The following is a 27,585-nucleotide window of genomic DNA, read 5'->3' as shown; positions in this document are numbered from 1 at the left end:
CGTCAACTGCCTATCATCAACTGACTTTATTTTGCTTGAATGCTATTCATTCTACGATGGTAATTTTGAGGTTCTACTTTTTTTACCAATGGCAAGTTTGTAAATTTTAAGGACATCTCTCTCTTTCTTACAATATCAACATATAATTATTAATGAATACAAATTAAATTTCCCAAAGAGAGCTACCCTTGAGTTCTCTAAAACCACATTCAAAATTCATGTGGGCCAATTCTTTAAAAACTCATTCAAAATTCAAAAACATTGTGTGGGCGAGTCTAGTCATGCACCACTAATGCACTATAAGTTACACGAACAACATGACCCGTCTATGATGGATTAGAGACCCACTCTGCCGACTCTCGAGGTGGGATCATAAAATCATCTCACATACTATATTTTCATAAATCTTTTTACAAATTATGGGTTCTCTCTCCTTTACAATGCTTGATTTAGCTTAGGTTAATAATGTGGGATTATCCCCTAGCAAAGGCCAGCTCTAAACTCAAGTCTTTGTAGCCTAGAACATTGTCGTGGCTATTTTGTTTTAATTCCATCATCTGGAAAATTGGAATACCGTGAAGTGGTATTGAATCAAGCAACTACATAAGGATCTACTCCTTGGCAAAGTAAAAATGGGTTAATTAATTTACCTATGCATCATGCTTTTTGAATTTTATACTTCCTTAGCGCACATTGGATTTATATTGGGTTCCACTTAATTGAACTAATTGTGAGTTTTTCCAAGTTGCTAAATGCACATTTCAAAACAATCCAAACCCTAATTTTAAGGAACCACGTACATCTCGCTCTCTACCTCTCTTGATTTGTACCTGAAAATGCACGGGCTCTTACCTGAAAGTGCACGGGCTCTTGTGACTGTCCAATGTTTGTATACAATGTCGTCTTTTCAAAAGCTACAGCGTGCAAGCCTCTCCTTCGATTTATGCTTGTGGTTTCTTATAGCCACGCGGCTCGAGCACACGCACTGCGCAGTCTATGTCGACAAGACCCAAGATGAAAGAAAGGACGTTTGACAAGGTGGCCCAGGGAACTTTCAACTCCCATATGCCGAAGCACTGGACTCTGGAGATCGGCTACAAGGAAGAGTGAATGAGCATTCATCCAATAGGCTACGGTCAAACGATTCTTCGCTCCTTGACTGTGGACAGTGTGGAGTGGCGGTGTGGACACACAGGCACACGCGCTCTAGGCAGCAATCACTAAAGCTAAGAACGAAAGGATGTTTCACTTATTTAGTGGCGAAGTGAACCTTTCAAAAACCACATCATGAGTTGGACTGAGATGCGATTGAGCTTTGAATAGAAATGCAACCTTTGAAAGTTCCACTGTTTTTTTGTTTGAAAGTGATCTTCTCTTATATTACTTAGTGCAATCCAAAGGACATCTCATACAAGCTCTGGAGACGTAGTCTCTCTGCTTCTTTTGGCCAACATGCCACCAACCAACTAACATGCACCCCTATATCCACTACAGCCTGCTTACATACAACAGAAAACACAGCAGAACCATTCACCGAAGCCTCATAACGAGCCTTTTAAAGTTCCACTGTTACATAGAAGAAAGAATTATTCATTTCATCGTGCACCTTAAACCTTCTAACTAACACGCACTATCTAGAGTTCCATAGGTTTTGAGTGATTCGAACTTCGAAGGGGTCCATGGGGAAAGGACCCATAAGTTCACACAGGTGACAATGACTAGCCTGTGAGCGATGTAAACTAGCTCCAAAGTCGGAATCCCGATGAAAAGCATTCTCCAGGTTGCGGAAACGCCGGAAAGAGAGAATTCACACTAAAGAGAACCGAGGGTCGAGATTTCAGACTCCAGACTCCAGTGGCGTTGTTTTAAACTTTTGACACTCCCGAGTCCCCGTGCACGAAGATTGCAGACTCCAGTGACCAGTCTCCAGAGTCCACTGCTCTCCAGGATTGCTGCACGCCGGCAGCTTTCTCGGGTGCTCGCTTGCACCTGTACCCAAGGTCCCAAACACATCAGTGTACAAATTCCAAAGATGTTTCTGCCAGCGGCATTTTAATTTTTGATGGTATTGTAACGATGGGACTGGCCTGGGAGCCTAGAGCTCGCGCATCTAGACCGGTTCTGCAAGTGGTAATCAGACTCATGAGCGGCAAAACCGAGAACAACAGAACAAGAGTCACAGACTCTTCATGTCTCTGTTGTATAATCATGGGTTGGAATAGCCTAAAACGAATGGATTCGATTCGTGAGGATGGGAAAGCGTAACATCATCGTACATTCTAGTGCAAGTTGGTGGTGCAAAAAAATAAACTACTCAGTCTAGTGTAACTACGTGACTTTACATTCTATGCTTAAACATGAGAAAGAGAGAGCGATTGGGTGGCATGTCTGCCTCACATTGCATTCAGTCATCCTGCATATCGGATGCTATAAAAACTATTTACACATGGCTACATGAGGTTGGCCATTCCTTATCAGACTTATGGGCACATGATCGGATAGGTCAGCACATGTCTGTCGAAGCTTTATAGTGCGGGTTGGAGTCAGCTAGCAACCATCTGATTGGCTGGCATCAACTTTTAAGTGAGACTACTCTCAACTCAGTAACTTATTAAACTGGCCCAAAGATGTTTTCCATGTGGCTTGGCTGAAAGCTCGCTCAAAGGCGTATGTGGACCCATCATTGATGGTTGTACCAAGTGAGGGTCCATAGATTATGGATGAGGCAAAGGTGGTTGATCCCAACTAGTATTTTCACAACAAGACAAAGCACCCATAGACGCACGCACAGACGCGTTTCATGAACTAAATAAAAAACTTACGGGCGCGTCTATTTGTGCATCAGGAGACCCGCGTCTATTAGCGCGTCTATATATCAGACTTACGCGCGTATAGACGCGCTCATACACGCATAAATAGACGTGCAAATAAACGCTTTGATAGACGCACGTATAGACGCATATCGAATAGACAGACGTGAATATAAACGCGCTTGTAAACGCGCTGATAGACGCACCTTTTTTTTTTTTTAATTTTTACAGAATACTGTGTATGTTGTGTATGCTATATAGTTACAAGAATCCCATATCCACATTCTGTAATTCAATTCTTACAGCCAACCTCATTTTAATTACAATTCCAAATAAAATATTACAACTCCAAAACGCAATAAAATTGAAAGCTCAAAAAGTGCTTGTATATACATATAGCACGAAGCTAAGCCACGTCATGTGGCTCCAAGTACAAAAAATAAGGAAGCTAAGCCATGTCATGTGGCTTCAAGTACAAAAAATAAGAGGAGTCTATATACAAGAGGCACGAAGCCAAGCCAATGGCTTTAAGTACAAAAAAGAATAGTAGCACTACTTCTACGACTAATCGCCCTACACGCTCCCTGATGCGCTGCCTTCTGTGCTCCCTTCTGCACCTCCTTCCTCGTCTTCCTCGTCGTCTTGTGCAGGGGCGCCCTGTAAACAAGGAACAACATATATCAATGTATGAAAAATCAAATCTTTACTTATAATTTTGGCATTATTTAATTACTTTCAAATACCTCGGGGGCATGTCCAGTCGCTCGGGTATACTGCTCCTTAGTAATCAACCCGTCATCATAGAAGTGCCTCCATGTATCTCCTCTGCGATGGTGGCAGTGGTAGGCTGTCTCCACTGGAGTAGGGTATCTGCCCACGATCTCAAGCTGCATGACCGCGATACACTTTGTGGAGGGATTAGTACAAAGAAACAACCAACCTCCTAATAAACTACATAAGCAATCTAATTTGAGATCGATACTTACAAATTGGGCCTCCCATGATTCAACGCCCCCTGCTCCAAAATGCGCGCTCCCATACTCCTCCATCTGGATCCTCCGTGCCTCCATGTGCTGCAAACTGGGCTCCTCCCTCGCTGACTTCATTGCCTTCTTCCACTCACGCTTCTGAGCGGTGTGGGGCGGGCCCCTTAGAGGTTGACCTGCCTCAAGTCTGGCAAGCTCCGCTAGTGCCTGCCTCTTAAGGGAAGATCTTTTATTGCTAAGTATCGTAACAATCTTTGACTTGGCCCATTTATCTGTGAACTGGCGATTGGGGGGGTTAGGATACCTAGAGCGAACAGTTGCGAGGGTCTCATCAGCCAACCTCTTTGGGTGGTCTTTATAGTGGATAAAGCAATCTCTGTAATTGTTAGCAATTACAGAGCGCATGAAGGCCATTACATCCTTCCCCCGCGCATCCATCAAGATGCCTCCTATCTGGGTGATGTCATAATAAATCGTACCATCACCCAGAGGCACGTCCAAATCATCGGAATCATCATCCTCGGCCTCATCGCCACATGGCCCAAAGCACTGTGCCATGCATCCGCCACCGCTCTCCCTACTACTACGCCTGCCACCCTATCGTGTGGAGCTCGTACGCTGGCCACTCGTAGCTGGGGACTGCGCGGGACTATGCTGACCACTCGTAGCCGGAGAACCGAGTCTCGACGGCTGGGGAGTACGTCGACGGCTCGCTGAGGCAGAAGGACCTCTTGAAGGCATGGGGGAAGGGGCATAAGACGGGATGGCAGAAGGGACATAAGACGGCATGGGGGAAGGGGCATAAGATGGTACGGGGGAAGGGGCATAAGACGGGGCATAAGACGGCTGTGCGGACTTTGCTGGGGTGATCTCAGGTAGTGTGGGGTGGCTCGGAGTCTGTACTGTCGACTCCTGGGGAGTGTTAAGGGTACCCGTCATGTACCCGTATAACTCCGCAGGACTAGGAGGGTGCCCTAAAATATTATATAAATCCTTCCATATCGATTCACGCGGATCAGGTGAGCTAGAAGCACTTCCTCCCCACATGTTAAACTGGAAAAAAATAAACAAATCTATTACTTTGGGAGCTGAGAAGAAAGGGGGAAAAAAAAAAAAGAGGCTCTGTCAGAGCGCGTCTATAGACCCGTCTAATCTTCGCGTCTATAAACGCGTCTAACAGAGCGTTTAACAGTTCAAGTAAAAGCGCGTCTATCACCGCGTCTAACAGACCGTCAAAAAATCCGTCTAACAGTGCGTTTATCACCATGTCTAGCAGCCCGTTCAAAAATCCGTCTAACAACGCGTCTAAAAGCGCGTCTAACAATTCGTTTAAACATCCGTTTAACAGATCGTCTGTTTGAGCGTCTATATCCGCGTCTGTGCGTGTCTGTAGCAAGCCAGACACGCAAATAGACGCGCCTGTAGATGCGCGTTTAGACGCGCCCTCAGACGCCTGTATACATGCGCTCCGACAGTCGAGAATACTCAAAAGTGGAAAAGGATGTTTCGCCCGACAAAAGAACGTGTCGCTCATACCCAGATGCTGCGTTTCGTGGATGCGAAAAGTACAAAACTGGAAAGAGCAAGCAAGAACAACTTCAAAAGGACTTACTTGGAAAAAGGTATGGAAGGATCTTTCTTTTCCAAACTTGTTTCTTCTTCTCCTCTTCTCCTTGTTCGTACTCCTCCTCTTCTTTAGGCTTGGAAGCAAGCTGTGTAGGTACGGTCCCTTTGTCTTGAGTGAAAGCTTGGAACTGTGTGTGTATGGGAGGCTCTCTCTTAAGCTTCGAATCTATAGAACTGCTAATAATGAAGGAAGAAAGCCGCTCGCGAAGTTTAAGTAGTTAAAAGAAAAGCAAAGCGAGCGGCGCGCCGAAAAGCAGGTTTAAAAGTCGCGGGTATAGTCGCGTCTATTAGCGCGTCTATACTCGCGTCTGAATACACAGAGTATGCGCGTCTATCGTCGCGTCTATTAGCACGTCTAAAAGCGCGTTTAAATACACAAAGTAGACGGGCATTTAGACGCGCAGGTAGACGCGACAATAGACGCGACGATAGACGGGCAGTTAGACGCGACACAGATTTTTTAAGTTATGCATTTGAAGAAGAGCAAATTTGGTGGATTGTTTGTTTGTAGGATGTCTCCATCTTCAACAAGCAGCTCCAGTGAGGATGAATCCCTCCGTATCCACCATCGCGAAATGTGGTTGGAGCAAAAAATCAAATGTCTGTGTGATCGATGTCGAGGAAACATGTATCGTGCACGCAGGATTACGCTCAATCATATCTCAAAGTATGGAGAATGGGATGTGACCGTAAACAGGGTAAGGATTTGTAAGTTAAGGTTGATTGAGATACCTATGGGTATTCATATGTTTGAGTTATAATGATCCCATTTTAATTTGATACAGGATGCAGTGCCACACCCGCACATGTTACCCTATGCCCGTCGTGAGGAGACGAAGCGTCGGCGATATGAGGTGGGATCTTCAGGAGGGACCGTTACGGATGCATGGAGTGATGGTGATAGTAGCCCTCCACCATTACCTCATGAAGCCATGGAGGAGGAGGTGTTTGATGATATGGTGCGGGATTTATATGTCCATCAAGGGAGGGATAATAGCATGGAGCAGGATGATCTTTTTACCGTAGCATCGACTCCACTGTTTGAGGGGTGCACATTCTCTGTTCTACGTGCCTCCCTTGAGTTACTAAACTTGCAAACCATCTATGGATGGAGCAATGCAAGTTTGAATGCATTACTCAAGTAAGCTTTAATTTAAAGTCGATTTTGCAAACATGATGAATTATGCGCGTGGGTCAATTACTCGAATGCTTTTCCTCATTTATGGTCTTCATTTGCAGGCTATTGTGTAAAATGCTTCCAAGGGAGAATAAATTACCGACCTCAAGAGATATGGCAAGGCAACATGTGACCTCTCTTGGAGGATTAGATTACAAGCGCATCCATGCATGTGTCAACGATTGCGTTTTGTTTCGTGGACTACATAAGGATGCAAGAGAGTGTCCTACTTGTGGAGAGGCAAGATATAGAGCAGATCTCAAAACCTTGGACGTGCCTCGTAAGGTATTGCGACATTTTCCCATAATCCCTCGCATCCAACATATGTTCAAGTGCAAATCTATTGCAGAGCTCATGTCATGGCATTCCTCCCATCGATCAACCGATGGCAAGTGGAGAACTCCCGCAGACTCTCCTGCGCGTGGAAGCATATTGAAGACACATGGCCAAGCTTCAAGGAAGAACCTAGGAGCTTGAGACTTGGATTGGGTATGGACGGTGTGAACCCATTTGGTCTAAAAAGCACGTCTTACAGTGTATGGCCAGTGGTATTGGTGAATTACAATCTTCCACCCTCTATGGCTATTAAGAAAGGACATGTCATGCTGTCCCTTCTAATTCCAGGGAAACATAAAGTCAAAAACCCTGATGTTTATTTGGAGCCTTTGATTGATGAGCTAGAGATACTTTGGAGAGGTATCGAGGTGCATGATGTGAGCAGGCCTCCCTCGTCACGAGACTTCAACTGCAAAGCAGTCTTGATGTGGACGATGCATGACTTCCCAGGCTATGGCGAGTGTTCAGGTAAGCATTGCATTTTTTAATTATGAATAGGCAAGGACGTGGCACCCTAAACCCACCTTCCACTCTTAATTGCATCTATTGTTTCAGGTCTCACTACATCAGGTTACCATGCATGTCCTGTTTGTGGTCCTTCGCTAGTTGCCTCACGGGCAGACGCATTGAATAAGGTCATCTATGAGAATCACCATCGATTTCTTCCACCTGATCATCCTAGATATGTTGCCTCTTGGAATGAAGTCCTCCCACAATCACTCACCGCGGGAGATTGGATGAGAATTTGGGATGGATCCATGACTCCTCCACCACTTGGCATGAGCCGGTAAGGATTTGTAACTATTGGCTGGAAGTAAAGATTGGCTATATTGGTTGAAAGTGAAGATTGCACGCTAACACTTTATTTTGTTTAGATACTCCATCTTTTATCGTTTACCATATTGGTCCCACCTCAAGATCAATCACCTGCTCGATCCCATGCATATCTTCAAGAATGTGGCATCTACCATTTGGGAGCATTTGAATGGGACACGAGATTCGGCAGGCATAAGGGAGGATCTACGTACCACAGGGAGGATGCGTGAAGCTTGGCCTCAAGAGAGACCAAATGGGCGTGTTTTTTTACCTCGTGCACCGTGGATGTTATCAAAGCTAGAGATGGCGACGGTGAAGCGTGCTATTACTACAATTCGTACTCCCACTGGATGCATGAGGTGTTTGAAGGGAGCCTTTACAAAGAGCAAGAAAAGAGGTGTAGAGCAATTATATGGCTTGAAATCTCATGATTGGCACAAGATGCTCCAAGTAAGTATTTTATGTGCATAATATCTTTTTCCTTTCAAATTTGTGAGTGAATAGCTATAAGCAACTAATCAACCACCTCCTCGCGGGTTCAGTTCATACTACCTACTAGCATTTCACGTAGTGCATCAAAGGATGTGAAAGATTGTATTTACAAGATGGGCGAGCTTGTGAGGTATGTGAGCTCAAAGGAAATAGATCCCACCACGCTTGAGAATGCTCGAGTTATGTCAGTGGAGGCGGTTTGTTTAGTGGAGGAGACATTTCCACGTTCTATTCTCACAAGCCAACTCCATCTCATAGTGCATTTGGTGGATGAGATTGCTATATGTGGTACTATACATGCACGATGGTTGTTCTTCCTCGAGTGCTTCATGAAGACCTTGAAGGGCTTCGTGAGACAAAATGCAAGACCCGAAGGTAGCATGGCCGAGGGTTGGTTGGTACAAGAGTCACTTGTATATATTTCTGAGTTTCTTGTTGATGTGGATAGCTCTCTCCCACGACTATGGAGAGATGATGAAGACCTAAGGATGACCTCTATTGTGCCTCAAGGAAGAGGACGCAACAAAGTAATAGACACGGAGTTGCGTAATAGTATCAACCTCTTTTGCGTGCTTAATAATGATGTGATGAAAAGATGGGTGACAAGATACGAGGATGCAAAGGCAAGAAGACAAGAAGAAAGGGCCCTCTTTCGTACACTCCACGGATCTCGTGTGCCATACCCTCAGCGTCTAAGAGCACTTCCAAAGGATATTCATGTGGATTGGCTACTTGATGAAATGGAGAAAGCAGAGAAAGACGAGGGGATGCATATCACAATGGAAGAATGGGAGTATGCTAGGGGATGCATGAGCAAGGTCGGTATATAGAATGTTATGCATAAGTTAGGAGGTTTTTATAATTTAGATTGCTTATTTAATTGATTTTTTCTTGGTGTAGTGCACTATGTTCAATGCTATATGGTGTGAGGGCAAGCATTTTCGAACACAACGGATTGATGATAAGAGAAACACACAAGATTGCGGCGTCATTGCTAGCTTTGAGGGAGCCAATGGAGTCATGGATGATTATTGTGGCATAATCCAAGATATCATTATGCTTGACTTTCGACGCTTCTTTGTGTATGTTTTGGATGTAAAGTGGTTTAAGGACGTGGTGGAAAGAGGCCCCAATGCAACAATCAAATGCCATGCAAGTGGCTTTGTAACTATTGACTCCACAAAGTTTTGGCAAAGTAGGAAGGACACACTAATACTACCACAACAATGTGAACAGGTACGGTGCACACACATAAAAATACTCGCTTTTAAATATTTGATGCAAGAAAAGTAACATGATTGTATTTGTGTTTGAATTAGGTTGTCTATCAACCAATGGTGGATAATAATAGGTGGTGGCATGTCATACCTATTATGCCACGTTCCAAAGTGATGTATAGTACATTTACTAATATGGAGCATATGGAGGATGATCATGCCCATGGACGTGATGATGACCATGATACAAGACAGGAGGATGATCATGAGATAGGAGATATAGATATTGAGGCCGGCATTACCCATGAGAACGAGCCTACCATTGGAGATCTTGATTTCGATGAGCACATGAGTGGCACAAGTAGTAGTGGGTCGAATGTATTTGTAGATCTAAACACTTGTTTGGATTTTGAAGTAGATAGTTTGGCAAGGGTTGATCTCATTGAGGATGAGATTGAACCGTAGCCCCACAATTGATATTGGCAAAACTATTTTACATATTGTCTCATTCTCCTCATTTCCCTTAATTCTTGTATATGTGGGCTTGCAAAAAATTATGTGCTTTGGTAATCATGGGCAATGTTTGGAAAGTAATGATGTACACCAAAATCTCACTTTCTGTATTCTCTGGAGCGCGTCTAACCCCGCGTCTAAATGCGCGCCTGATTCTCAGTGTAAACGCGCAAATAAATGCGCAAATACACGCGCAAATAGATGCGCTAATAGACGGGAGGTTAGACGGGCCCGTATTTTCTCAGGTCTAACGCACAAATAAACGCGGTGATTGACGTGCAAATAGACGAGCATTTAGCCGCGCTAATAGACGCGCCCGTAATTTCTCTACTAGAGCAACGCCTATAGACGCGCCCGCTATTTTGCGCATCTACCAAGCGCGTCTATAGTTGCTTTGTGTTGTTGTGTTTGGTTAATTGATTAGAGAGAGGTATAGGCCAACCCTATGTTGAAGTCAAGTTCAAGCATCAAGGCTCTCATGATGCACCATGGGTCGATGAGGAAATTTTCATTACTTATCCTCACCTTTTATAGCATACAAAGAGGCCTACCATCTTCAATAAAATGGGACGTCATGGGATCTACTAGCCCATTGCATGCTCATGCTACCTTCACAACCACAAGACATGCAAAAACTTAGGCCCTCCATGCAGGTTGCTACATGACCTATGTATGAGTAGGCAACCACATAAGTTTGCCACATGGCTTGCATAGTAGCAGGTAGTGATAGCCACAGTATGATGAGTAATGTCAATAGGGACAAATCAAGATAAAGGGTTGATAAAGGCTGACATGATAGCATAGTAGAGTCCTAGTCAAGTTAGTATGTAGACCAATTCTCCATTTTAAAGAGCAGATCGCTATCTAATTTTGAAAGAGCTCTTTCAACCACAACAACACAAAGCAACTATAGACGCGCTTAGTAGACGCGCAAAATAGCGGGCGCGTCTATAGGCATTGCTTGAGTAGAAGAATTATGAGTGCATGTCTATTTGTGCATTTAAACTAAGAAAATACGAGCCCATCTAACATTGCGTTTATTAGCGCATCTATTTGCGCATGTATTAACATGTCTATTTGTGCATCTAAACTGAGAAAATACTGGCCTGTCTAACATTGCGTTTATCAGCGCGTCTATTTGCGCATATATTAGCGCATTTATCTGCGCATTTACATTGGGAATTAGATGTGTATTTAGACGCAAACCAGAGAATACAGAAAGTGAGATTTTGGTGTACATCATTAGTTTCCAGACATTGCCCATGATTACCAAAGCACATAATTTTAACAAAAACATCAATGCTTTTTTGCAAGCCCACATATACAAGAATTAAGTGAGGTGAGCAGAATGAGACAATATGTAAAATAGTTTTGCCAATATCAATGATGGGCTACGGTTCAATCTCATCCTCAATGAGATCAACCCTTGCCAAACTATCTACTTCAAAATCCAAATAAGTGTTTAGATCTACAAATACATTCAACCTACTACTACTTGTGCTACTCATGTGCTCATCGAAATTAGCATCACCAATGGTAGGCTCGTCCTCACGAGTAATGGCCTCAATATCTGTATCTCCTATCTCATGATCATCCTCCTCTCTCGTATCACGATCATCATCATGTCCATGGCCATGATCATCCTCCATATGCTCCATATTAGTAAATGTACTATACATCACTTTGGAACATGGCATAATAGGTATGACATGCCACCATCTATTATTATCCACCATTGGTTGATAGACAACCTAATTCAAACACAAATACAATCATGTTATTTTTCTTGCATCAAATATTTAAAAGCGAGTATTTTTATATGTGTGCACAATACCTGTTCACATTGTTGCGGTAGTACTAGTGTGTCCTTCCTACTTTGCCAAAACTTTGTGGAGTCAATAGTTACAAAGCCACTTGCATGGCATTTGATTGTTGCATTAGGGCCTCTTTCCACCACGTCCTTAAACCACTTTACATCCAAAACATACACAAAGAAGCATCGAAAGTCAAGCTTAATAATATCTTGGATTATGCCACAATAAACATACATGGCTCCATTGGCTCCCTCAAAGCTAGCAATGATGCCACAATCTTGTGTGTTTGTCTTATCATCAATCCATTGTGTTCGAAAATGCTTGCCCTCACACCATATAGCATTGAACATAGTGCACTACACCAAGAAAAAATCAATTAAATAAGCAATCTAAATTATTAAAAGCTCCTAACTTATGCATAACATTCTATATACCGACCTTGCTCATGCATCCCCTAGCATACTCCCATTCTTCGATTGTGATATGCATCCCCTCGTCTTTCTCTGCTTTCTCCATTTCATCAAGTAGCCAATCCATATGAATATCCTTTGGAAGTGCTCTTAGATACTGAGGGTATGGCCCATGAGATTCGTGGTGTGTACGAAAGAGGGTCCTTTCTTCTTATCTTCTTGCCTTTGCATCCTCGTATCTTGTCACCCATCTTTTCATCACATCACTATTAAGCACGCAATAGAGGTTGATACTATTATGCAACTCCATGTCTATTACTTTTTTGCATCCTTTCCCTTGAGGCACAATAGAGGTCATCCTTAGGTCTTCATCATCTCTCCATAGTCGTGGGAGAGAGCTATCCACATCAACAAGAAACTTAGAAATATATACAAGTGACTCTTGTACCAACCAACCCTCGGCCATGCCACCTTCGGGTCTTGCATTTTGTCTCACAAAGCCGTTCAAGGTCTTCATGAAGCGCTTGAGAAAGAACAACCATCGTGCATGTATAGTACCGCATATAGCAATCTCATCCACCAAATGCACTATAAGATGTAGTTGGCTTGTGAGAATATAACGTGGAAGTTTCTCCTCCACTAAACAAACCACCTCCACTGACATAACTCGAGCATTCTCAAGCGCGGTGGGATCTATTTCCTTTGAGCTCACATACCTAGAAATGAAAAAGTACAGCATATTAGCAATATGCATTCAAACTTGCATGGAGCATTGATATGCATCATATTTTGTATCATGTAAAGTACCTCACAAGCTCGCCCATCTTGTAAATACAATCTTTCACGTCCGATGCACTACATGAAATGCTAGTAGGTAGTATGAACTGAACCCACGAGGAGGTGGTTGATTAGTTGCTTATAATTATTCACTCACAAGTTTGAAAGGAAAGAGATATTATGCACATAAAATACTTACTTGGACATCTTGTGCCAATCATGAGATTTCAAGCCATATAATTGCACTACACCTCTTTTGTTGCTCTTTGTAAAGGCTCCCTTCAAACACCTCATGCATCTAGTGGGAGTACGAATTGTAGTAATAGCGCGCTTCATCATCACCATCTCTAGCTTTGATAACATCCACGGTGCACGAGGTAAAAAAACACGCCCATTTGGTCTCTCTTGTGGCCAAGCTTCACGCATCCTCCCTGTGGTATGTAGATCCTCCCTTATGCTTGCGGAATCTAGTGTCCCATTCAAATGCTCCCAAATGGTAGATGCCACATTCTTGAAGATATTCATAGGATCAAGCAGGTGATTGATCTTGAGGTGGGACCAATATGGTAAATGATAAAAGATGGAGTATCTAAATAAAAGTTGGTGTTAGCGGGCAATCTTTATTTCCAGCCAATATAGCACACAATAGTTACAAACCCTTACCGGCTCATGCCAAGTGGTGGAGGAGTCATGGAACCATCCCAAATTCTCATCCAATCTCCCACGATGAGTGATTGTGGGAGGACTTCATTCCAAGGGGCAACATATCTAGGATGATCTTGTGGGAGAAATCGATGGTGATTCTCATAGATGACCTTATTCAATGCGTCTGCCCGTGAGGCAACTAGCGAAGGACCACAAACAGGACATGCATGGTAACCCGATGTAGTGAGACCTGAACAATAGACACAATTAAGAGTTGAAGGTGGGTTTAGGGTGCCACATCCTTTGCCTATTCATAATTAGAAGTGCAATGCTTACCTAAACACTCACTATAGCCTGGGAAGTCATGCATCGTCCACATCAAGACTGCTTTGCAGTTGAAGTCTTGTGACGAGGGAGGCTTGCTCACATCATGCACCTCGATACCTCTCCAAAGTATCTCTAGCTCATCAATCAAAGGCTCCAAATAAACATCAGGATTTTTGACTTTATGTTTCCCTAGAATTAGAAGGGACAGCATAACATGTCCTTTCTTAATAGCCATAGAGGGTGGAAGATTATAATTCATCAATATCACTGGCCATACACTGTAAGAGGTGCTTTTGAGACCAAATGGGTTCACACCATCCATACCCAATCCAAGTCTCAAGCTCCTAGGTTCTTCCTTGAAGCTTGGCCATGTGTCTTCAATATGCTTCCATGCAGGAGAGTCCGCGGGAGTTCTCCACTTGCCATCAGTTAATCGATGGGAGGAATGCCATGGCATGAGCTCTGCAATAGATTTGCACTTGAACATATGTTGGATGCAAGGGATTATGAAAAAATGTCACAGAACCTTATGAGGCACGTCCAAAGTTTTGAGATCTGCTCTATATCTTGCCTCTTCACAAGTAGGACACTCTCTTGCATCCTTATGTAGTCCACGAAACAAAATGCAATCGTTGACACATGCATGGATGCGCTTGTAATCTAATCCTCCAAGAGAGGTCACATGTTCGCAATGTTGAATCCTACTACTATGGTAAAATGGATCATATGGCTAAATACTGCTATAAAAAGCAAAATGACATCATGAATGGAAAATTGCGGCAAGGCAATTATGCATCCTCTAGTAGACAGGGTGATGACATAAATGAGCATTTGTTTATGGTGCAACACATGACCAATTTTGTGACAAATGCAGAAGAAAGCAATGATGTGTGGTATGTTGACTCAAGTGCATCAAACCACATGACACATCATGCAGAATGGATGCAGGATGCAAGGAAAATGGAAAGACCCGGATTTGTGGAGACTGGTGATGATACTGCACATCCTATTGTGCAGATTGGTAAAGTTTCTTTGTCTATGTAGGATGGGAAAAAGAAATACCTGTCTGATGTATTTCATGTCCCAAATATCACCAAGAACTTGTTAGATATCAATGCTCCACTCTCATGTATTTACGCGGGAACCAGCTAACTCTACTTGTAAGCCCCCCATATGAGGAGAAGGCATTTGAGTAGCTCAGTTATCCGGTAGGTCCTAGTTTGGACACCAGATGGGGGCCATGTGTGGCCTGATGGCTGGACGGCTTCAGATAGAGTTGGCACACTGCCAACTAGGCTACATGCAAGTGCGGGAAGGGATCTCTTGACTAACCGCACTGAGGGTAGACGGAGCATTTTTTGAGACAGCCCACTCTTGGGTTGCGGGGCCTGTTTGGAGCCTCAGATGATCCTAGATGGCTCTGTTTTGCACACCAGCTCTATCATATGGTCGGTGGGCTATTTCGGGACCGAGACCCCCAGTCAACTGTTTTGGGCAGACTGGGTCGGTCACCCAATTGAGCCTAACTGACTACGGCTGGTGGCTATATAAGAGCAAGCCTGTGAAGCCCATTTCATCACTAGCTATAGCAACCCTGATTCCTTAGCATCCAGCCTCTGTCTTCTACTGTTTCCAACATACCATCGAAGCTTCTTTCACAGGAGCGCATGGCTGGGAGGCAGCGCCATCTATTGTATCAGTTCTACAGTAATCAAATTCTTGATTTTCCATACTATCTTGTTTTCTCTCTTGCATACGAGATCCTGTTATCTGTTGAGCATAGACGTTGTATTATTTTCTTACATGGTATCAGAGCGTGGACTCTAGCAAGAAGATTTGGTAGTGTGTTTCTATTTGCGAGCAGATTGTGAGAGATGGCCCAGCCCACAAGTCTATGAATCCCACCGTTCGGGAAAAGCAAAAAGTTGGACGGCTCTAACTATCCACTCTAGAAGTTTAAGATGAAGACCATCCTAAGTGCATATGAGTTTTGGGACACTGCTACTGGGGTAGACGTGAGGTCGGTTGTGAGACCGGATCTAGCCAATGTAGGACAACAGATAGTACCAACTGCGGATGAGATTCTTGCATGGACAAGAAGAAATGCAGATGCACTGTGTTCTATTGTCTGCAGTGTTAGTGATTCCATCATGGCATTAATTCAACATGTCACCACAACGGAGGAGGCATGGATGGTCTTGAAAAATCAGTACGAGGCCACGAATCAGACGCGGATTTAGAATCTGGAGACTCAACTCATGAACGAGAAGTTGTCTGAGTCTGAAGCGGTAGAGAAGTTCATCACCAAGCTACGCGATCAAATGACTGCGATTGGCATCACCATCACCAGCGAGAATCTAGCACGAAGGTGCATACGGATTCTCCCACCAAAGTATGATGGTCTTGTTACGGTGCTGAATATGCAGAACAGAAATCCACCCCTCAACTTTGAGGATTTCAGTGCGATGCTTCTAGAGGAGGAGATGCATCAAAAGATGAGGACTGGAGAAGATTCGGCTTTCTAGACTGAATCAAAGAAAGGTAAGGGTAAGGACTCTAGTAACCCATCTTCTTCTAATGATAAAAAGAGAAAGAAGAAGATCAAGTGCTTCTATTGCAACAAGGCAGGGCACAACCAAAATGAGTGCCGAAAGAAGATTGCATATGAGAAGAATAGAGTAGAGAAAGAGTCCAGCAATAGCGTGCAGGCAGCACCAATAGAGCTATTCATAGCAATTGAGGAGATTTGCACGGAGGCAGTTCATGTACTTGCGGATGAACCTTGGATCATTGACAGTGGTGCATCGTGCCACATGACCAGTCGGAAGGATTGGTATACCTCTCTACAGCCGGTAGGGAATGACATCCTGGTAGCAATCAGCAATGATGCAAAATGCCCAGCAAAAGGAAAAGGTACGATTGCTCTCAAGTCAGATGGAGTTGTAAAACAGTTGTCTGATGTTCTTTATGTGCCAGATATCAAGAGGAACTTGTTATCCATTTCCGCGATCACGGATCAGGACCTCAAAATTCAATTCGATAAGAATGGTGCATAGATTCTAGATCTTCAAGGGAAGGTCATTGGTAAAGGTACACGGTGCAACAACATTTACGAACTCTGAGCTTTCAGTGCTCGAATGGATGTGAAGAACACTAAGCTATGGCATGAGAGGTTTGGTCATCTAAACCTTAGTTCTTTCAAGGAGATGCATAAAAGTGGAATGATTGCAGACCTACCAAAAATTTCAGATCTACCCGATGTATGTGAAGCTTGCATGATGGGCAAGTAGCATCGGTAGCCCTTTCCTAAAGAGGCCAGTAGGGCAAAGGCTCCTCTAGAGCTCGTTCACATGGACCTCTACGGAAAGATGGAGATGGAAGCTTTGGGTGGTTCCTACTACTTCATGATGCTGATCGATGACTACAATAGAAGGATATGGGTATACTTCCTGAAGACAAAAGATGAGGCTTTCAGTAGGTTCAAGGAATGGCATGTAATGGTTGAGAAAGAATCAAGGAGGAAGGTGAAGAAGTTGAGATCAGACAGAGGTGGAGAGTTCACATCAATTGAATTCGAAAGTTACTACAAAAGTCATGGAATCAAGAGGAAGAAACCCCCACCACATACATCATAGCGAAATAAAGTAGCAGAATGCAAGATGCGCGTCATTTGTGAAATGGGCCGGAGTATGATGAAAGGGAAAGATTTGCCAAAGACTTTCTGGGCTGAAGCATGTAACACTGTAATTTACATCCTGAATCGTAGCTACACGAAGGCTATGAATGGGATGACTCCACTGCAAGCCTTTTCTGGTAAGAAACCTTCAGCTGCACATTTCAGAGTTTTTGGATGTGATTGTTTTGTGCATGTCCCTGATGCTACCAGGACCAAATGGGAACCGAAGAGCCAGAAGTGTATTTTCTTGGGCTACAATGAAGAGGCGAAGGGTTACTATCTCTATAACCCTATTACCAAGAAGGTAATTGTAAGTCGTGATGTGGTCTTCTCAGAATAGCCACATCAATTGGAGGAGGATGCTTCCTTCCCAGACAACCAGGACCAGGATATCCATCCAGTACCACCACCAATAGTAGATTGAACTCCCCCAATGGTGCTTGGGAGGATTTTAGACAAAGAAGATGAAGAAGAGCCTACAGAACCACAATGGCAACGGCCATTCCTGAAGGATTTGCACAGGTACATGGTTTTGATTATCAAGATACTTTTGCTCCCACATCTCAACTAACCACAATTCACAGTGTTTTGGCTTTAGCTGCCCAGGGAAGTTGGCCCGTGTTTCAGATGGATGTGAAATCCACCTTTCTGAATGGAGATCTCAAGGAGGAGGTATACGTGGAACAACCACCAGGTTTTGAGATCCCCGGTTCAGAAGGTAAAGTTTGCAAACTGAAGAAGGCACTTTACGGGTTGAAACAGGCCCCACAAGCATGGTACCAGTGAATTGATGCCTACTTTCTGCAAAACGGGTTTAGGAGGAGCCCATCTGATGCAAATTTGTATATCTTTAGAGAAGGAGGTAGGTGTATGATCGTGGTCCTTTATGTGGATGACCTTGTCATAACAGGGAACCATGAAGAGAAGATCTCGCAGACGAAGCATTTGCTAGGAAGAGAGTTTGAAATGACAGACCTCGGACTGATGCATTTCTGTTTGGGGATTGAAGTTTGGCAGGAGCCGAAACACATCTTCATTTCACAGCTGAAGTATGTTGGAGAGATACTAAAGGCTTTAGCATGGCTGAGTGCAAGACAGTTGGTACCCCTATGGAGGTTGACGCGAAGCTCTCAAATGAGGATTCATCACCACTGGTGGACGAAGTGAAGTATAGAAGGCTTGTGGGTAGCTTGATTTACCTGTGCAACACATGGCCGGACATCAGTTTTGCAACTGGTGTACTAAGCAGGTTTTCCAATAAGCCCCAAGAGAACCATTGGAGGGCAAGGATGCAGGTGCTAAAATACATCAAAAGGCACACTTGATTATGGCATCACCTATACCAAGGGCAACATTTTGACCAGATTCTCTGACTCGGATTGGGCAGGAGACATGGACACCAGGAGATAAGTGATAGGGTACTGTTTCTCACTTGGATTGGGAGTTGTGTCATGGATCAGCAAGAAGCAACCCATAGTTGCCCTTTCTTCTACCGAGGCTGAGTACAAATTTGCATGCTTTGCTTCTTGCGAGACAGTGTGGTTGAGGAGGATTTTGGGGGACATGGGTGCAGTGCAGAACAAGCCTATGCAGTTATCATGTGATAATCAGAGTTGCATGGCGATTGCAAAAAACCCAGTGTTCCACACTCACACAAAACACATTGAGATTCAATATCACTTTGTACGTGAGCTCATCATGGATGGAGAGGTCGACTTGGTGTACTGTCCAACTACAGAGAATGCTACCGACATCTTCATGAAGGCTCTTGGAAGATACTTGCTGGAGAGGCATCTTCATCAACTTGGCATTGGGCTGAAAAAGTAAGTTCACTTGCAGGTGGACATTGAGGGGGAGTGTTAGATATAAATGCTCCACTCTTGTGTAACTACACGGGAACCAGCTAACTCTACTTGTAAGCCCCCCATATGAGGAGAAGGCATTTGAGTAGCTCGGTTATCCAGTAGGTCCTAGTTTGGACACCAGATGGGGGCCATGTGTGGCCTGATGGTGGATGGCTTTAGATAGAGTTGGCACATCGCCAACTAGGCTACATGCAAGTGCAGGAAGGCATCTCTTGACTGACCACACTAAGGGTAGACGGAGCATTTTTTGGGGCAGCCCACTCTCAGGTTGCAGGGCTCGTTTGGAGCCTCAGATGATCCCGGGTCTCTAGGGCAAACGGTGTCCATAGGTCAGTTGCTTTGTTTTGCGCACCGGTTCTATCGTATGGTCGGTGGCCTATTTCGGGACTAACCCCCAGTCAACCGTTTTTGGCAGACTGGGTCGGTCACCAAATTGAGCCTAACTGACTATGACTAGTGGCTATATAAGAGCAAGCTCGTGAAGCCCATTTCATCACTAGCTACAGAAACCCTGATTCCTTAGCATCCAGCATCCGTCTTCTACTATTTCCAGCATGCCATCGAAGCTTCTTTCACAGGAGCGCATAGTTGGGAGGCAGCACCATCTATTATATCAGTTCTACAGTAATCAAATTTTTGATTCTCCATACTATCTTGTTTTCTCTTGTGTACGAGATCCTGCTATCTGTTGAGCACAGACGTTGTATTATTTTCTTACAGAACTTGGTTTCTGTTGGTCAAATGGTTGAGCAGGGCTTGCAGGTCAAATTTTTTCCTCATGGATGCTTTGATAAGGATATGAAAAATAAAGGTCGCTTGATAGCAAAAGGGAAGAAGAAGGGCAGGATGTTTACGTTGGATGTGGACATGCCTGAATTGAGTGCAACAATACTTGCACATGGGACCTGTGTAGTTACAGATCTTGATATCTGGCATAAACGCATTGGTCATGTTAATGTACAGTGACTTAAATTAATGCAGGCCTGAAACATTGTTGCAGGATTGCCTAAGTTCAAGGTTGCAGAAATGCATAAGGTATGTGAAGCCTATCAATTTGGAAAAGAGGCAAGGAAACCATTTCCTAGACATGTTCAAGAGAGTAAGATGCCATTGGAATTAATCCACTCTGATGTATGGACTACTAAAGTTGCATCTATTGGAGGCTGTTATTATTTTATCACTTTTATTGATGACTATAGCAAAAAAGTTTGGGTGTATTTTATGAAAAAGAAAAGTGAAGTGTTTGGGCATTTCAAAGCTTTTAAAGCTATGGTTGAAAAAGAAACAAGCTTGCAAATAAAATGCCTAGGGTCAAATGGAGGGGGAAAGTACCTCTCAAATGAGTTTGCAACATTCCTGCAAGAGCATGGCATAAAGCAACAATATTCATGCAGTCATACCCCACAGCAAAATGGACTTGTAGAAAGGAAAAATAGGCATATTAGAGAGGTATCTCATGCCAATGAAAAAGACCTGCCAGATTATTATTGGGGTGAAGCAGTTGCTATAGTAGTCTACATAATGAACATGATTCCCACTACAGCAATACATGGCATGATGCCAGAGGAGAGTTATACTAGTAGGAAACCAAATATTTCTCATTTGAAAGTTTTTGGTTGCATTGCCTATGTTCATGTGCCAGATGATTTGAGATTCAAGTTGGATCCAAAAGCTAAGAAGTGCATCCTTATTGGTTATTCTCTATAGTAGAAAGGGTATAGATGCTATAACCCTTCTACTTGTAAGTTTACAGTGAGCAAAGATGTTGTTTTTTATGAGATGAGTAGCTGGTATAAACCAATAAATGTGATTGACAATGTGGATGCACAAAATGGTAACGCTGTGCAGAATTCACAGCAGCAATCACAAAATATTAATAGACCTGTAGTGTCCTCGAGTAGTGGTTCACATACTACACCAGGGACAGGCAGATTGAGATCTAGAGAAAGTAGATCAGCCCATGGTTGATGTGAATGCAGATCACTCTTATGTGGATGCTGAATCCAGTGGTTCAAAACAGAGCCTTGATGATGAGTTGGGTATTCCTTCTATTGTTGCACTTGGAGTAAGGAAGACAAGGGATGTTTTGAGAGCACCTGGTAGTGAGCCTATTCTGTGCAGGTCTACCAGAGTTAAGTATCCTGTGGATATCCTATGGATAGGCTGAAATATGATGGATTTACAGCCATTCACTATGCCTATATGGTCAAAGTGATATAAGAACCAGAACCCACTTCTTTTGAGCAAGCCATGGGAAAAGAAAAATGGGAGAAAGCCATGGATGAAGAAATGGATGCCTTGAAAGCAAATGCTACATGGGAATCGGTGCCTTTGCCTAAAGACAAGAATGCAATTGGATGCAAGTGTGTCTATAAGGTGAAGCACAATGCAAATGGTTCTGTGAGCAGATAGAAGGCAAGATTAGTTGTCAAGGGGTATGCACAGACATATGGCATTGATTATGAAGAAACATTCAATCCGGTTGCAAGGATGGCAACCATAAGAGTAGTCATTGCTATGGCTACATCAAAAGGATGGTATTTACATCAGATGGATGTAAAGAATGCTTTCTTGCATGGTGATTTGCAAGAAGAGGTCTATATGGGGTAGCCACCAGGTTATGTGCATGTTGTTCACCCTGAGTTTGTTTGCAGGTTGAAGAAAGCCTTGTATGGCTTGAAGCAAGCACCCAGAGCATGGTCTAACAAGATAGGATAGTATCTTGTCACTGTTGGCTTTCAGATTTCCAAGGCAGATTTCTCACTTTATGTCAAAAAAATAGAGAAAGGCATTATGTCGCTTGTCATTTATGTTGATGATTTGATCATCGCACGTGATAGTGATGAAGATATCCTTCAGGTGAAAACGCTATTAAAGCAAAAGTTTGAGATGAAGGATTTGGTAGAGCTCCGTTATTTCTTGGGCATTGAGGTAATTAGATCCACAAGTGGGATATGGCTCTTGCAGAGGCAGTATGGATTGGGCATGCTGTCCAAATATGGGATGATAGGCTATAAGCCTATTTCAATTCGTTTGGAACAGAATGTGAAGCTGAGTGCAGATGCAGGTGAGCTTTTGGAAGACCCTACTATGTATAGACGCATAGTAGGAAGTTTGATTTATATGACTATCACCAGGCCAAAATTGAGCTATGCTATTGGGTTGCTAAGTCAGTTTATGCAGGCTCCAAGGAAACCACATTTGGATGCAGCTAGACGCATACTGAGGTATGTGAAGTCCACATTGCAGTATGGACTATTTTATGAGACTAGGATTCAGATACAGTTGCATGGATACACTCATGCTAATTGGGCTGGTAGTATTTCTGATACACGATCAACCAGTGGATATGTGTTCTCTTTTGGGAGTGTTGTAATCACTTGGAGTAGTAAGAAACAGCCTACAGTTGCCTTGTCGAGCACAGAGGCTGAGTACAAGGGTGCAGCAATGACTGCATGTGAGGCAGCTTGGTTGCATAAGTTACTTTATGATATGCATCAGTCTACAAATGGGCCAGTTGTCATTTATTGTGACAACATGAGCAGTATACACTTGGCAAATAACCCAGTCTATCATGCTAGAACAACGCACTTTGAGGTGCATTATCACTATGTGTGGGAGAAGGTTCTAGTAGGTTTTATTGGTCTGGTTTATATCAGCACAGAGGATTAGGTAGCTGACATATTCATGAAGGCATTGGGTGTAGAGAAGCTGTGCAAGTTCAGAGACCTACTTGGTGTGTAGGAATTGAGATTGAGCTCGAGGGGGAGTGTTGAGATATCAAGCTCCACTCGTGATATGCCAGGGTGACCGTTGTGCATTTATGTCACAGACTTATTAGCTACAGATGCCATTGGTACACCACCCATAAATAATAGCTGGATGATAGCTATCTTTATGTACTCTAGTTAGTGGCTCAACTAGTATGTCACCTAGGTTAGCTGAGTTTGGTTTGAGACCCACATATAGGGTTCACCTATTCCTTTTGTTCACCTATTCAGCCTCCACCTTTGTGTGTATTCCCCCATTGTGTATGTGAGAAAGCTGCAAGTGAGACTCCTTACTTCTCTCCCACTCTCTTCACAAGGGAATGGTTCTCCACTTATGATAGTGGAAAGACAGGTTGTGTGCATCTTCGAAATAACTATGCATGTGACATAGTGGGAGCAGGTGACATAAAGTTTTCTTTTGCAAATGGGTCTGCATTTGTTTTGAAAAATGTGAGGCATGTGCCTAAGTTGACCAAGAGTCTTATTTTAGTGGGTTAGCTAGATGATGCTGGTTTTCAGACCAGTTTTGGCTTTCAGAGTTGGAAAATTCAGAAGGGCCCTATGGTTTTGGCCAGGGGTGCCAAGTGTGGGACTTTGTATCCCTTACATGTATCGGCATCTGATCATGTTATTGCAATAACCGAGCAGCCAAGTACTTCTTTTTGGCATTGCAGGTTGGGCCACATGAGCCAAAATGGAATGAAACTATTATGTCATTTTGGTTATGTACCGCATTTGAGTTTTTCTGATTTTGAATTTTGTGAGCACTGTCTCTATGGGAAGCAGACTAAATCACGCTATAAAAGAAGGGGAAAGAAAGATCTTGAAAGGCATGATTTGGTACATTCACACGTATGTGGTCCCATTCCTACACAGTCATTAGGTGGGGCTGAATACTATGTGACATTGATTGATGATAAAAATAGGAAAGTGTGGGCTTATGCTATAGCTCGAAAGAGTGATGTGTTCCAAGTATTTCAAAAATGGTTGGCTTTGGCTAAAAATCAATCAAGTAGAATTCTTAAATGCCTATGGACTGATAATGGTGGAGAGTATATCTCTCATGACTTTCAGCATTTTTGTGATACACATGGGATTAAGAGGGAGCTCATGTCCCCTCATACTCCAGAGAAGAATCCAGTTACAGAACAGATGAACCGCACCATTCAGGAAAGGTTGCAATGTATGCTTTTCAATGCAAGTCTTTCTGGTGGTTTTTGGGTTGAGGCAATGAAGACTATAGTGCATGTGATCAATAGATCACCTAGCAGGAGTTTGGATGGTGGTATTCCTAAAGAGGCATGGAGTGGCAAGAATCCCTCTTACTCTCATTTGCATATATTTGGGTGTGAGGCTTATGCACATGTGCCAAAAGAGCTTCAGAAGAAGCTAGATCCTAAGTATAGGAAATGCATCTTTCTGGCTTATGGTGAAAGTGGAGAGATGGGCTATCATCTTTAGGATCCAAAAGCAAAGAAAATCATACGAAGCCATGATGTGGTCTTCAATGAGAAGAAGATGCATGACATGTTGAGATATCGAGCTCCACTCATGATATGCCAGGGTGACCGTTGTGCATTTATGTCACCGACTTGTTAGCTGTAGATGCGGTTAGTACACCGCCCATGAATAATAGCTAGATGACAGCTATCCTTATGTACTCTAGTTCGTAGCTCAATTAGTATGCCACCTTAGTTAGCTGAGTTTGGTTTGAGACCCACATATAGGGTTCTTCTATTTCTTTGTACAAGAGTTCTTTTGGCTTTCACAACTAAGAAGAGGAAAATTGTTTTCAGCCTCCACCTTTGTGTGTATTCCCCCATTATGTATGTCAGAAAGCCGCAAGTGAGACTCCTTCCTTCTCTTCCACTATCTTCACATGGTATTTGAGCCTAGTTCGTGCTAAGGAGCTCAAGAATGCAAACCAAGTTCGCAGTGTCCTGGTAACAGGACCAGTGTTGCTTTCCTTTTTCGAGTTTGGGAGCAAATCTCTGCAGGTAGCACAGCCAGAAAGTGCAAGAGTGCATTGTCTCAGATTGAGACGCCCTTTGCAGTGTGGCAAGAGGGCAATATATGTTGCGGGCATGGGTGAAGCCCTTGGTGACTTTATTTTTTTGATTCGAGGCCATTTCGGGGCCCGTTTTGGAGGCAGAAGTTCTTCGCAAGCACTGAGAAAAAGGCCCTGTTTTTGCTATGCGACCACTGCTCTGCAAATCGGTGAAAAGTTGCCGTAGAAATTGCATCATATGCCTGTGTGCAGAGATACTGGGAGTTACAGAATCATCCTTATTGCCTATTGATGCAAAATCATCACTAGGAAGTGACTGTGTGGTCAAATACCACTTCTGTCAGTTTTTCAGATTTGCCCGTGTGAGGCAGAAGCTGTTTTTTGTAGTGACAGAATATTTTGCAATGTTTTATAATGGCGTCTGATTCTCTTTCATAGATTGTCATTGAAAAGCTTGACAAGAATAACTTCCAAGCATCAAAGTTTAGAATGATGAATTTCCTTATGGGAAAAGGCTATTGGGAGTTCATTACAGGAAATGAAGAAGAACCAGTTCTTCCTAATGTTCCCAATCAACAGCAAATGCATGCATTTAAAGGATGGCATGAGAGAGCCAGAAAAGTTATGTACTGGCTGTCTATCAGTATTTCGGATTCTATGATTGTGCATATTTAGGATGCAAGTACGCCAAAGGAGGCATGGGATACTTTGGCAAAAATGTACATCACAAATATGCAAGCTAGGAAAATGCAGTTTTGTGAAGCAGGAGTTGCTCAATGTATAGAGAGAAAATATGAGCATCAATGACTACCACATGAAAGTGAAGAAAATTGCAGATGCACTTGCTTCCATTGGGTCGCCAGTGGAAGATGATGATCTAGTTTTTGTGACCTTGAATGGTCTAGGAAAGGATTATGCATAGTTCTGGACATCCATTGCCATCCATGAAAAATTTCCTCATTTTGAGGAGTTGTTTGCTCTTCTAATTTCTGAAGAGCACAGAAATGGTGGTGCATCTTCTTCGGGAAAAACTTCAAAAGAAACTATATTCTACTCAAATGCTGGAAGAGGTAGAGGTAGAGGTAGAGCAAGCCGATCTGGAGGCCATGGTAGAAATCAAAATATGCAACAAACTCAAGAAAACCAGTCCTATGGAGGAGGACATGGTAACTCTAGAGGCAGGGGGAGCCAAAGAGGTCGTGGTGGATGGCAGAGGGGCCAAAATGCAAACAGTAATGTTGAATGCTACTATTGTGGTAAAATGGGTCATATGGCTAAAGACTACTACAAAAAGCAGAATGATATTATGAGTGGAAAATTGCAGCAAGGCAATTATGCATCCTCTAGTAGACAGGGTGATGACAGAAACGAGCATTTATTTATGGTGCAGCACATGACCAATTCTGTGACAAGTGCAAAAGAAAGCAATGATCTATGGTATGTTGACTCAGGTGCATCAAACCACATGTCATGCAGAATGGATGTAGGATGCAAGGAAAATAGAAAGACCAAGATTTGTGGAGACTGGTGATGATACTACACGTCCTATTGTGCAGATTGGTAAAATTCCTTTGTCTATGTAGGATGGGAAAAAGAAATACCTGTCTGATGTATTTCATGTCCCAAATATCACCAAGAACTTGGTTTCTGTTGGTCAAATGGTTGAGCAAGGCTTGCAGGTCAGATTTAATCCTCATGGATGCTTTGTTGAGGATATGAAAAATAACAGTCGCTTGAGAGAAAAAGGAAAGAAGAAGGGTAAGATGTTTATGTTGGATGCAGACATGCCTAAATTGAGTGCAACAATGTTTGCACATGGGACCGGTGTGGTTACAGATATTAATATCTGGCATAAATGCATTGGTCATGTTAATGTACAGTGACTTAAATCAATGCAGGCCCAAAACATTGTGCAAGGATTGCCTAAATTCAAGGTTGCAGAAATGCATAAGGTATGTGAAGCCTGTCAATTTGGAAAACAGGCAAGGAAACCATTTCCTAGACATGTTCAAGAGAGTAAGAAGCCATTGGAATGAATCCACTCTGATGTGTGGACTACTAAAGCTGCATCTATTGGAGGCTGCCATTACTTTGTCACTTTTATTGATGACTACAGCAGAAAAGTTTGGGTGCATTTTATGAAAAAGAAAAGTGAAGTGTTTGGGAATTTCAAAGCTTTTAAAGCTATGGTTGAAAAAGAAACAGGCCTGCAAATAAAATGCCTAAGGTCAAATGGAGGGGGAGAGTACCTCTCAAATGAGTTTGCAAGGTTCCTGCAGGAGCATGGCATAAAGAAACAATATTCATGCAGTCATACCCC

The sequence above is a fragment of the Dipteris shenzhenensis genome, chromosome 7 (assembly GCF_047967505.1).
Source record: "Dipteris shenzhenensis isolate YYH24624 ecotype China chromosome 7, Dip_SZ_1.0, whole genome shotgun sequence".
Taxonomy (NCBI): Eukaryota; Viridiplantae; Streptophyta; class Polypodiopsida; order Gleicheniales; family Dipteridaceae; genus Dipteris; species Dipteris shenzhenensis.
Note: the sequence above shows the minus strand (reverse complement) of the source record.